The sequence below is a fragment of the Equus quagga genome, chromosome 13 (assembly GCF_021613505.1).
Source record: "Equus quagga isolate Etosha38 chromosome 13, UCLA_HA_Equagga_1.0, whole genome shotgun sequence".
NCBI lineage: Eukaryota > Metazoa > Chordata > Mammalia > Perissodactyla > Equidae > Equus > Equus quagga.
This window is the reverse complement of record NC_060279.1, coordinates 19,348,220-19,359,847: the sequence shown is the minus strand read 5'-3', so window position 1 is coordinate 19,359,847 and position 11,628 is coordinate 19,348,220. Positions and strand designations below refer to the sequence as shown.

General features: G+C 39.3%; 1 long non-coding RNA gene across 1 annotated transcript; it reads right to left on the bottom strand.

Annotated features, from left to right (window-relative positions):
- Positions 1-5,419: 5,419 nt before the first annotated feature.
- Positions 5,420-8,303, bottom strand: LOC124249499 (uncharacterized). The gene is made up of 3 exons (XR_006891415.1): positions 8,217-8,303; positions 7,547-7,717; positions 5,420-5,640 (listed from the first exon to the last, which is right to left on the bottom strand). It is a non-coding gene; the product is annotated as an uncharacterized LOC124249499 (long non-coding RNA).
- Positions 8,304-11,628: the final 3,325 nt, after the last annotated feature.

The window sequence follows — 11,628 nt, the reverse complement described above, 5'->3', positions numbered from 1 at the left end:
GACACTAACGGCGGAACAATGTGAAAGAATAAATGGATGCAGTAAATGTGATCCTGAAGGTGAGTACATATGACACAGTGCTAGGTACTGGAGAAACAGAGAAAGAAGATAACATCCCTGACACCCAAAGCTCATCATCTAATAAGATGAGAGGATAAGAAACACAATAATTGCAATACAGTGTGAAAAGCATCATAAAAGATGAATACACAGGTACAGAGGTAGTACAGAGGAAGAGGCCTAGATATTTTCTAAAGGAAGTGATTTCTGGACTTAGTTTTAAAGAATTGGTGGAAATTTGCCAGGTAGGTAATGAGGGAAATCCTTTCAAGAGGGTCCCTTGGATATTTTTCTGACACAGACATTGACCTCATTTCCCTTCTTCATGGAAACTTGGGGGTAAAAATACCCTTTAAGATCATCCAGTCTCATGGTTCTTAAAGAGGACTGTTGTGCTTTTAAAATATGCCCACAAATTCTTGTATTCCCACCCTTTTGGTGGCGCCTGATACCCCTGCCCTTGAGGGTGGGCTGTACTTAGCGACTCACATTACTTGAAATGAACAGAATGTGGCAAAATGATAGAATGCGACTTTTGAGGAGAGGTCATAAAAGACATTGTGGCTTCCATTTTATTCTCTCTCTCGGGTCACTCATTCTGGAGGAAGCCAGCTGTCATGTTGTAAGGACACGAGGAGGCTTCTTGCTCATAACCAGTGAGTGAGCCCTCTTGGAAGCAGATTCTGTAGTCCCAGTCAAGCCTTTAGGTAATGGCACCTGTGGTCAAGACCTTGACTGCAACCTCACGAGACCTAGAATCCCCCAGTTTAGCTGCTCCTGAACTCCAGACTAACAGAAACTGAGGTAGTAGATATTTGTTCTTTTTAAGCCACTAAGTTTTGGGATGTTTCGTTACTCTGGAACAGATAACAAATATGAGGATCTCAGTTAGTGTTTATATGAATTATAACTGTTTATATTTACCCTATTAGAAATTAAAACTGGGAAGTGATAAAAATATTTATGCATTATTCACTAAAAATAACACTAACAAATACAGCATGAGTTAACATAAGTAACTTTTATGAAAAGTAACAACTTTCCTAAACAAAAATTATTTAGTTAGAAGGACAGCAGCATTCTACATTTCTACAAATCTTTTTAATGGAAGATAGCTAGATTCTTATATCTACTTCTGCACTTAATCACTTATGAAATTATTTATCATGTAGCTTCTGGAAAACTCCACCACACACTTATAAGAAAGTAAGAGTGAGAAATCACTAACCTCATCAAGGTTCTCTATGACTCCTATGACAAGTAGACACACAAGTCACTCTTGAACGTCACCAGTGACTGGAAACTGACTAGTTCCCAAGAAAGGCCTCTGTTCCCCTAAAACATCTCTGATGACTAGACAGTTCCTTCCTCTGCCCTGCTAGCTTTGTTCTCCCGTTAGTCTTACACACTCTCCTTAAGACCATTCAGAATAACTTTAATTGTTTCTTTAAGGCTAAGTCCCTCATATGTTTATTGTGAAAGCACAATAAACAGTTTATGGAATACTTTTGTCCATGTTCTCTTAAAAAAACAACTTTTAGATAATCAATTCAACTCTGAGTAAACATCTCAACAACAATTTATCATAAATTATGTCCTCTTGCCGATTAATCTCAAGGACTCTTTTCTTTTAACCAGACACAAATATCCCTATAGCAACTGTTTTCAGGTATCAGACTGGTGGAACTTATAGATTTGATGTCTCTGAGATGGTAAAATTAAAAGAACACTAAAACAATTGGTGCCGTTTAGAAGAGAGATTTCCCCTTTCCGCTTATGACACAGCCTTCTGATTGCATTAGACATCCAAGGCTTGTGTTTTAAGTTCCTCCTACAGCATCCTGTATGTTTCTCATAAATAACCTGAGCTGAGCTGTTCATCAAGATTGTCCGCCAGGTCCCTGTTTACAGACAGTCTGAGAGATGACGTCTGCTGGTTTGTGAGGGTAGACAACAACTTTCGTGGCTGCTTCTGAGACACAAAAACAGGTCATGGAAACACTTCCAAAGAAACTATCCAGAATAGAGAATACGGTTTCTCCTCATGTTAACCCTAAACTCTGGGAAGAAAGAGCAGTGCTTAACCAGATTTAAAAATTGAGTTTGAAATACGCTTATATCTACATGAAAATACTTAGTGCACACACAAATGATACACTCTTGGTGGGAATGTAAATTGGTACAGCTATTGTGGAAAACAGTATGGAGGTTCCTCAAAAAATTTGAAATAGAACTATCGTATGACCCAGCAACCCCACTTCTGGGTGTACATCCAAAGGAATGATATCAGGATCTCAAAAAGATAGCTGCACTCTCATATTCATTGCAACATCATTCACAACAGCCAACATATGGAAATAACCTAAGGGTTCATTAACAGATGAATGGCTAAAGAAAATGTGATATACATATACATATTTATCAATGCAATATTATTTAGCCATTAGAAGGTAGGAAATCCTGCCATTTGTGACAACATGGATGAACCTAGAGGACATTATGCTAAATGAAATAAGCCAGACAGAGAAAGACAAATACTGTGTGATCTCACTTATATGTGAAATCTAAAAAAATTAAAAAGTTGAACTCATAGAAACAGAGAGTATAATGCTAGTTCCCAGGGAGGTGGAGGAAATGGGGAGATGCTGATGAAAGGGTATAAGCCTTCACTTACAACATCAATGAATTCTGGGGATCTAATGGACATCATGGTGACTACAGTTAACTATACTGTATGTACACATGAAATTTACTGAGAGAGTAACTCTTAAATGTTCTTACCACACACAAAAAAATAGTAACTATGTAAGGTGACGGTACGTTAACTAACCTGATTGTGGTAATCATTTCACAATGTATATGTATATCAAATCATCGCCATGTATACTTTAAATATCTTACAATTTTATTTGTCAATTATACCTCAATAAAGCTGTAAAAAACACAATAAAGTGAATATACAGATAAAAAATCATCATATTGTATACTTTAAATATATACTATTTTATTTGTCAATTGTACATCAATAAAACTGGGAAAAAATAAAAATAAAATAAAATAAGGGAAAAAAATGAATTGAATCTATCTGAAAGCCATTTGCTGATATTTTCAGTCTCCTAATTCAGAAGGATCCATTCAGAATAGATACTTTCTATTATATTAAGATTTATAGAAAAAATGTTGTCCCTGAAAAATATCTAAATTAATATTACATAATTCAGAGAATTCATTGTCATTTCTTGCATTCTTTCACTGTATAATAGAGAAGAATATGAGATTCGCATCCTATTCTTAACAGTAACAGCTAACATTTACTGAGCACTTAATTTATCAAGGATATTCAGCTTTAGCTCATTTAATCCTAATCACCACACTAAGTGCTATTGTTATACCCATTTTATAGATGGGAAAACTGAAGTTTAGAAAGCATATAGCCAAGGTCACAGAACTAGAAAATGCCAGAGAGGGAATGCCAGGAAATCTGGTAGCATGAAAAACTTAATATATTTGGATTGGGATGATGATTGTTTACAGTTTGGTCTTAGAAAGGATGAACTAGGAACTGGCTAGCAACAGCCAGGACCTCCCGAACATAGAGCCTTTGACTTTGTCTCACATATTGTGTGAGAGACAAGAAATGGCCTTCTAGGCATCCAGAGAAAGTGTTCACTCTAACAGTGACTGGAGATATTTGAAAACTAACAAAATGAGGAAAGAAACAGTAAAAAATTGATTTGATGGGATGGCCCCATGGCCAAGTGGTTGGGTTGGCACACTCTGCTTCGGCAGCCCAGGGTTTCATCAGTTCGAATCCTGGGCGCAGATGGCACCGCTCATCAGGCCATGCTGAGGTGGCATCCCACATGCCACAACTAGAAGGACCCACAACTAAAAATACACCACTATGTACCGGGGACCTTTGTGGGGAAAAAGGAAAAGTAAAATCTTTAAAAACAATATTGATTTGACTGCATAAAAGTGATACTAACAAGCATTGTTGGTGTGCTTCCAGTTACATTTATTGTGCAACACGATATCAGACTGCACAGATTTTGTGTACCTATTATACATGGTTTTATTTTATAGCAACGAGTTCTTCCCACTGGACATCTCAGACCACATCCGAGTTACTCCAGTGGAGAAACAGCTCAGCACCAGCGTGGGTCTCATCCTGACCTGGGTTTGAAAACTGCTGCACCATTTTTTGGCTGTGTGGCCTTGGGCAAGCTGTATAAACTCTCTGACCTGTTTTCTCACCTATGAAATGTAGCAAAAAAATGCAAGGACGTCTTAAATATATCTTATAGGATTTAGTACATGTAAAGCACAGGGCACTTTGTTAACTATTATTTGTAACATGATGATGATTAATAAGCGTGGCCATCCAATTACTTTCGAAAACTTGAAAAATTGTGTTTTTTTAATTAGAGTAAAGCATTATCCTCAATCCCCTCCATTTTGCAGCTGGGCTTCCAATTTGCAGTCCTACCTCCTCACCCCCTATGGTGGGACTTCTATATCCTTCAATGAATACAATAATTTGCTAAAAGACTAAGAAAAGCAGAGGGCTGGAGTAGTAGAAGAATAGGAATAAAAGGAGGAGGCTATTTTTAAGCTTATAAAACAACTTCATTGCCATGTGGGCAAAAATAGATCCAGCATTGTGAACAGAGAAGGGAAATGTCTGTGACACTTCCTGGGGTTAAAGGACAGAAAATTTCCTGCAATGAACCATCCGGAGATGGTAAGAGAGAAGGCCTTGTCCAATCCTCGGACAACACTCCCATCTTGTCACACATAAATAACCAGGGTCCGGATAGAAGCACACTGATTTCACCATCAGAAAGTCAAGACATCTAAACTGGGAACATATCGACTGGAAGGCATAGTCTATGGATTCTAAAAGGTTGAACAGGGAGAACCAAGAGATATAGTTATATCACTTGAGACTGGCCTTACACGTATGCTATTAAATATGTGTGAACTAGAGATAATAACAGAGACCTTCAGCAAAGTGTGTAGAAACAAATTAAGTGCTCAGTAATCTTCGGGAAATTCTAATGTCCAATATCTGCTTTTTGAAAGGAGAGGAGAAAGTAGGTCATAGGATCTCGGCTTAGAAGGGAGAATGAAATGGAGAGCCGTTGTGCTGAGCATCTGAGCCTATTGATAAAGAGAGAATGCTTCAGGGAACTAGAGGGCAAAGAAACAGAGGACCCTCCCAAGAGCCCGCATTGGGATCTTCACAAAGTTGTCATTTGTGTTTAGAAGAGTATTTGTTATGTTTGTTTGAGGTTTCTTATAGATGAAGAATGTTGCCAATGGGTCTACTTCTCATGGATAGATAATCAGCAAAACATGTATCATTGACTCATTGCTTGTTCCTAGGAAAGTTGTTTAATCTCTATCGCTTCAATGTATCCAACAATAAAATATGAGAAAGATTACGGCCTCACCCTGCATCTTAGGAGTACGAGAACTGGACAAGATGGCCGACTCCCAGCAGGAAGGCTGTCACTCAAGCACCTATGAATTCTGCTGAATCCGTAATGAAAAACTCCACTCTGCTGACACAACTGCCTATGGAGGAGGGAGAAAGAGTGGGTGGTGAGGGCTCATGCGGTAATTCAAAAAGCAAAAAGAAAGGACGGTGGGTGAGAGTACTGAATGGCCTGAAGCATCAAAGGAATTTGAGACAAATAATAAAAAATAAGAGGGAGAATATAAGACACAGATGGAAGCACAGTGCAATATTCAAATAATAAAGAAGAAAACATTCCAATTCAGTTTTGCAATCGAAAGGCATAAATAAAAGTAACAGTCGATTAAAATTGGGAAGAAAGGTTAAAAAGGGGGGAAGAAGGGTTAAAATAAAAAAGACGATGTTAAGAAAATCTTAGAAGTTTATTTCAAAATAGAAATACGCAGAATTAAAGAAGGAACAAAAGGAAAACAGTCATGAACATGAAGGGTGTCCTTTCGGGGTCTTTCTTGTTCATTAACTTTTAATCTCTTTTTCTTAAATAAATGATTTCAAGTGACTCCTCACATCTTCTGACTTAAACACTGCCTTACAGAGCCATGAGGCCAGTATTTGGTTGTTTTAATGGCAAATGTAACCGGACTAACTAACTGAAGGGTAGTGGTTCGTGAGGAGTCAAAGGAAATGATAGCCCAAGAATAAGACCTGTGTTTACCCAGTACTGTCCAGGGAGAGAGACAGTGGGACTCATTTCTATCTGGACTTTAAGGTCATCGCCAAGAGGTTCACCTTAGAGTGAATCAATGAAATGGATTGTTTTTGAGGTGTCAAATTGAGTACAAAATCCTAGACCCACTGTGCAACAAAAATGAAGTAACCTTCGCATCTCTCGATGCCATTCTGTAACTGTCCCTATGCAGTTGTATAGCTGTGCCTACCGGGGGTCATGGCACAGCCATGCCTCGCCAGATCTCAAACGGGTTTCTTATTACAGATCCCGGATGGATTAGGAATTTCTTCTATTCCTGAGTGGTATTCTTCATTTGTGACTTTAGGAGAAACAAATCAATAATATTTTTTTTAAATCACCCCCTGGGTAAACTAATAAACCAAATTTATTACACAGTTAACCATAAATATCTCAACTAATTACTGATATGTCCTAGCAGTGTCATTTTAGTTCTGACCACCAACAGAACTAGATTGGCCACAGGTAGCTTCGTCAGCATCTCAGATCTAATCTATCTTCAGAGTCTTTATGTCTTTATCAGTTGTCTGATTCTGGGCACTTTTCACACATACATGTATACTCACATATATGTGTATAGTGACATACAGCACACACCCCACATATGTCCATCCACAGACATCTTCCAGATGACCTCTGAATTTACTGAATAGCCCGTCATTAAATTATAAGGCTTTACTACCCTACCTGGAAAAGCTTTTTTTTTAGTTGTTTCCATTACCCTCTCCTTCCCAATGCCGGTCTGTAGAAGACTTTGCAAAAACTACTAGGAAACAAGTTAAAAATACAGATTCCTGGGACCCACCTCCAAAGATTCCGATTCAGTAGCTTTGGAGTGAGGCTCAGGAGTCTGTATTTTTAACATATTTCCTATTGCGAGTACAAGAATGGACAAGACAGGCGATTTGGTGTCTTTGTCTCCAGTACAAAGTGCCTGAGTTCAAATATCAACTCACACTTTCACTCTATGAGTATGCTTGGAAAAGTTACTTTCTCTCTCGCTGCCTGCTATGCCCAATTTGGAGGGGAGGAGAAGTGGTACTCGTGGCATTGTCATGAGAATTACATGAGTTAACACCTGTTAATCCTTGAAACAGTGAGTGCTCAAAAATCTTAACTATTTCTTGCTTTATGTATGTTTATGTATTGTTTCAAAGGTTTCTGTTTGTTTTTTCAAATAAGCATGTAACGATATTTTCGATTTTTTAAAAATTAGCTCTCCATCCTCGGGGATGGGGTGTGGGGAGAACACTCACCAGGTGGCACGGATGGCAGCACTCCGTCCTCCTCGTGATTTGATGCATCGTTGCGTTATGCAGACCTTGGTTGTGGCCCGTGCTCCTTCTGCTGCTGACCTAGGTGAGCTTCACTCTCAAAGTGGCCCTTCCTGGTGGACTCCTGCTCCTTCAGTGCAGGCCTCACATCTCCTGGAAAATTGGGCAATGCCACTGTAACCGCCAGGCCACAAGGCCACTTCACTGCTCCCTTTCTCTCCCTTTTATCCCCGACCACCCTGTTCCCTAGGCTCCTGCCCTGCCCCACCCCACCCAGTTATGCTCTATCACAGATTCTTGCGCCTCTCCTTTATGGTATTTAGCACAAGTTCTAATTAGGTATTAGTTTACTAAATGAATGGAGGCAGGATCCATGTCCACTTGCTTCATTATTGTATTTTAGCTCTTAATACTATTCCTGGCAGGATCCATGTCTACTTGGTTTCTTACTGTATTTTAGTTCCTAAGACTATTCTTGGCACAGAGATGACACTCAATTACATGCTTTAAATGGATGGATAAGCAAATGGCTACCTCCATCCACCAGGCCCCTCCCTGCTGCTTGACCCTACTGACTGTCTTGGGCAACCTGCACAACAGGACGGTTTACTTATTGTCCCTATTGCTTACAGTAGAGGCGAAATTCACTTACAAGCCAAGAGCCACTAGAACACCTCTTCGCCAGGAAACAAAGCAGCCACGTCTCAGGGCCAGTCCCTTGGCTGCCACTCTGCCACTGTCCCTCCAACGGCTGCAGGAACAGGAACAAAATCACCATGCTTCAAAAAGAACATGCTCCCTTCAACTACCACCATTCTATCAGAAATACCCTCAAACATTTTAAACCTTTCAACTGCTTCCTGCCCACCCTCAACCCAGACAGAGCCTGCCCGCGGCCCATCGACGTGCTCCCCTACGCCTCCCTGATGGCAGCAACTCTCCATGGCATAAAATGAAATGGCAATATGTTCAAGTTAACTTTAGAAGCTTGCTGTGATTTGTAGATTAGCCACCTCTACTGAAACTCTTATTTATTAGAAAAACAACAAATTTTTTTTCTAACCAAAATAAGCCACATATATTAGTTTTCAGCTTCTTGGATGAGATGTGCTAAAACAAAGAGTGTCTTTCATGCCAACACAGCAGTGAAAGTAAAATGCTGCCAACTCCTATCTATCAAAATAAAGACATTTTATCCCAATCCTGCTCTAGATCCTCAAGAAACATATCAATTCACGTCATCTAGTAGAAGATATGGAAGGTTGGCATGAATTTGTTCTGACTTACTTTGCCACTATGATATGGTGCTTTTCTCACTTGTTAAATTTTCTCTTTCAGTATATTGAGTCCATTTTTTGAGTTTCACTATTTGAGCCTCAGATTTTTGCATAATTTCTCAGGACGGAGAAAAGAAGAATAATTAAAATAGGTGCTTGCATGCAAGTTATTCTTCTGATCTGGAGAATTGTGTTTGCTTCTCTTTAATCCTCCCTTATTAAATCCACCTCTAAGAAGTGACTTCATGCGTCTTGCAACACACCACACCCTTTCAAATGGAGGCTTCTGTGCGCCAGTGACTGAAACCCTACGCTGCTTTGCATAATGCTTCCAGAGCTCACGTATTAGAAGATAGACATCTGCCAGTGCCTCTTACTCTATCAGTCCCTGAAGTCACAGAGCATGACCCACGTGTCTTAGGCAGGAAAAGCCATTGCCACGGGATTTTCTGCATTTGTTTAATGTCATTTTAAACTGTCATAGACTTTGCTTCTCTGCTTACAAAGACGTCCACCACCACGATGGAGCATGCCCAGAGCTCTAGGACTCAGAGCAGATCCAGATGACGTCCTCCTCTATGGTTCTTTCTGCACCTGCAGAGCTCATCTCAACAAAGATTCTCTGTGTGAAGTCAACTGTTCCCCTTCTTATTACTCCTTCTCTCCAATATTAATCAGTTTTTTTAGTCTGAGAGAATTCCATCCAGTAAAACTTCAAAGTTATTTGCTTGCTCCAGAAAGAGCTGACAGAATAAGGATGTCAACCTGGATTAAGAGCATATTCAAGTAAATGCAAGCAACAATTTTTAATTTCTTCAATCCAACTTTTAGCTATGAGAACTACAGTAGAGGAATGATGCAAGAAAGAACAAACAAAAAGAATGAAAATCCTACTAAGTTGTTTGCCAGAACCCCATGATTTCTTGTTTTTTCCACCTACCATTGGCCACTCCTCAAATATCCTTTACTAGTCCTTCCTCATCTCTTGGACTCCCTTTTTTCAATGTACTTTTTTAACAGCTAAGGCTGTTAAATTGAGGCATAATTTATAAACCATAAATTTCACGTTTTAAGCATACAATTCAGCAATTTTTAGTAAATGTACAGAGTTGTACAACCACGCTGGAATCCAATTTTAGAACATTTCCTTCACCCCAAAAAGGTCCCTCATGTGTGTTTCTTTGACTTCTTAGCAAGGAGCTTAGTCTTTGGATCATCACTTTGTAGATGATCTCATCTACACATTTTAAATGTCTCCACATTTTAAATACCAGGTATATACTGAGGACTCCCAAATCTGTATCCCCACCCTGAACCTCTTCCCTGAATTCCAGACTCGTCTCCTCTTAAATGTCTAATAGGCATCTCAAACTTAGCATGCCCAAAGCCAAGTTTTGATCTTCCCCTAAAACTGCTCCTCCCATGGTCTTCCTTAACCAGTTAATAACAATTCTTTATTCCCGTTGCTCATGCCAAAAGCCTTGGAGTCATCCTTGTCTCCTCTCTTTCTTCACACCCAACACCCAATCTATGAAGAAATCCTGCTGACTCTACCCATAAAAATATATCCAGAATCCAGCTACTTCTCATACCTACACTGCTTCTACCTGGGTCCAAGCCACCACATCTCTCACCTGGGTTATAGTAATAGCCCCATTACTGGTCTCCTGCTCCTACACTTACCTCTTAACATTCTATTCTCAACACAAGAGCCAGAGTGATTGTTTTAAAATTTAAGTCAGGCTATGTTACAGCTCTACTCAAAACTCTGCAAGGACTTCCCATCTAACCCAGAAAAAAAGTCAATATCCTTACGGTGGCTCACTGGTTCCCATAGGCACTCAGCTCCGGGTGCTCTTCCCCTCGTTCACTCTGCTCCACTCTCACTGGCCTCCTTGCTCTTCCTCGAACACATCTAGTTCAGAGCCAGAACCACCTTCTTCCTTCTGCTCACAAGACTGTTCCTCAGAAAACTGGATAATGCGGACAATTTCTGTATCTCCCATAAATCTTTCCTCAAATCTTCCTTCTCAGTGAGGCCTATCTTCATCACCCTATTTAATACAATAAATTTCCCCCTGCACTCTCAATCCCCCTTACCTGGTTCTACTTTTTCTTGTTGCATGAGAATTTCCACACTTTTACTTGGCAAACTGCTCCTAAATTTAAGAAGAACAAGCAAAGGGCCAAGAAGAGCGAGACAATTTTTAAGGAGAACAAGGACGGCTATTCCCTCTACTGGATAGGAAACTCACTGTAAAGCTGTAGTCATTAAAAGAGTATGGCAATGGCGCAGAGATGGAAAAACGGGACCAGCAAATAGAATAAAGGGCCCAGAAATAAATCCATGTCTACATAGGAACTTGGGATATGACATGTTAGCATTATAAATCATCGAGAAAGAAAAGATTATTTAATAACTTGTGCCAGGACAATTGGCTTTCTATTTGGAAAAAAATAAACTTAGATCCCTATTTTACATCATACACAGAGTAGATTCCAGAAGGATAAAGGAACTAAACGTAAAAAGAAAAGCTTTCAAAATCTTAGAGGAAAATATGTTTGTGACATCCTGGTAGGAAAAATTTTCATAAACAAGATAAAAACTGCCCAACCATAAAAGAAAATACTGAAATATTTGGCTATATTAATATTAAAAAGGATCTGTATAACAGAAGACACAATAAACCAAGTTCAAAGAGATGCCACAATCTAAAAGATGATACATATAACTGAAAAAGGACTGGTTTCCAGTATTTACATATTTTTTAACTGCCACTGATTTAA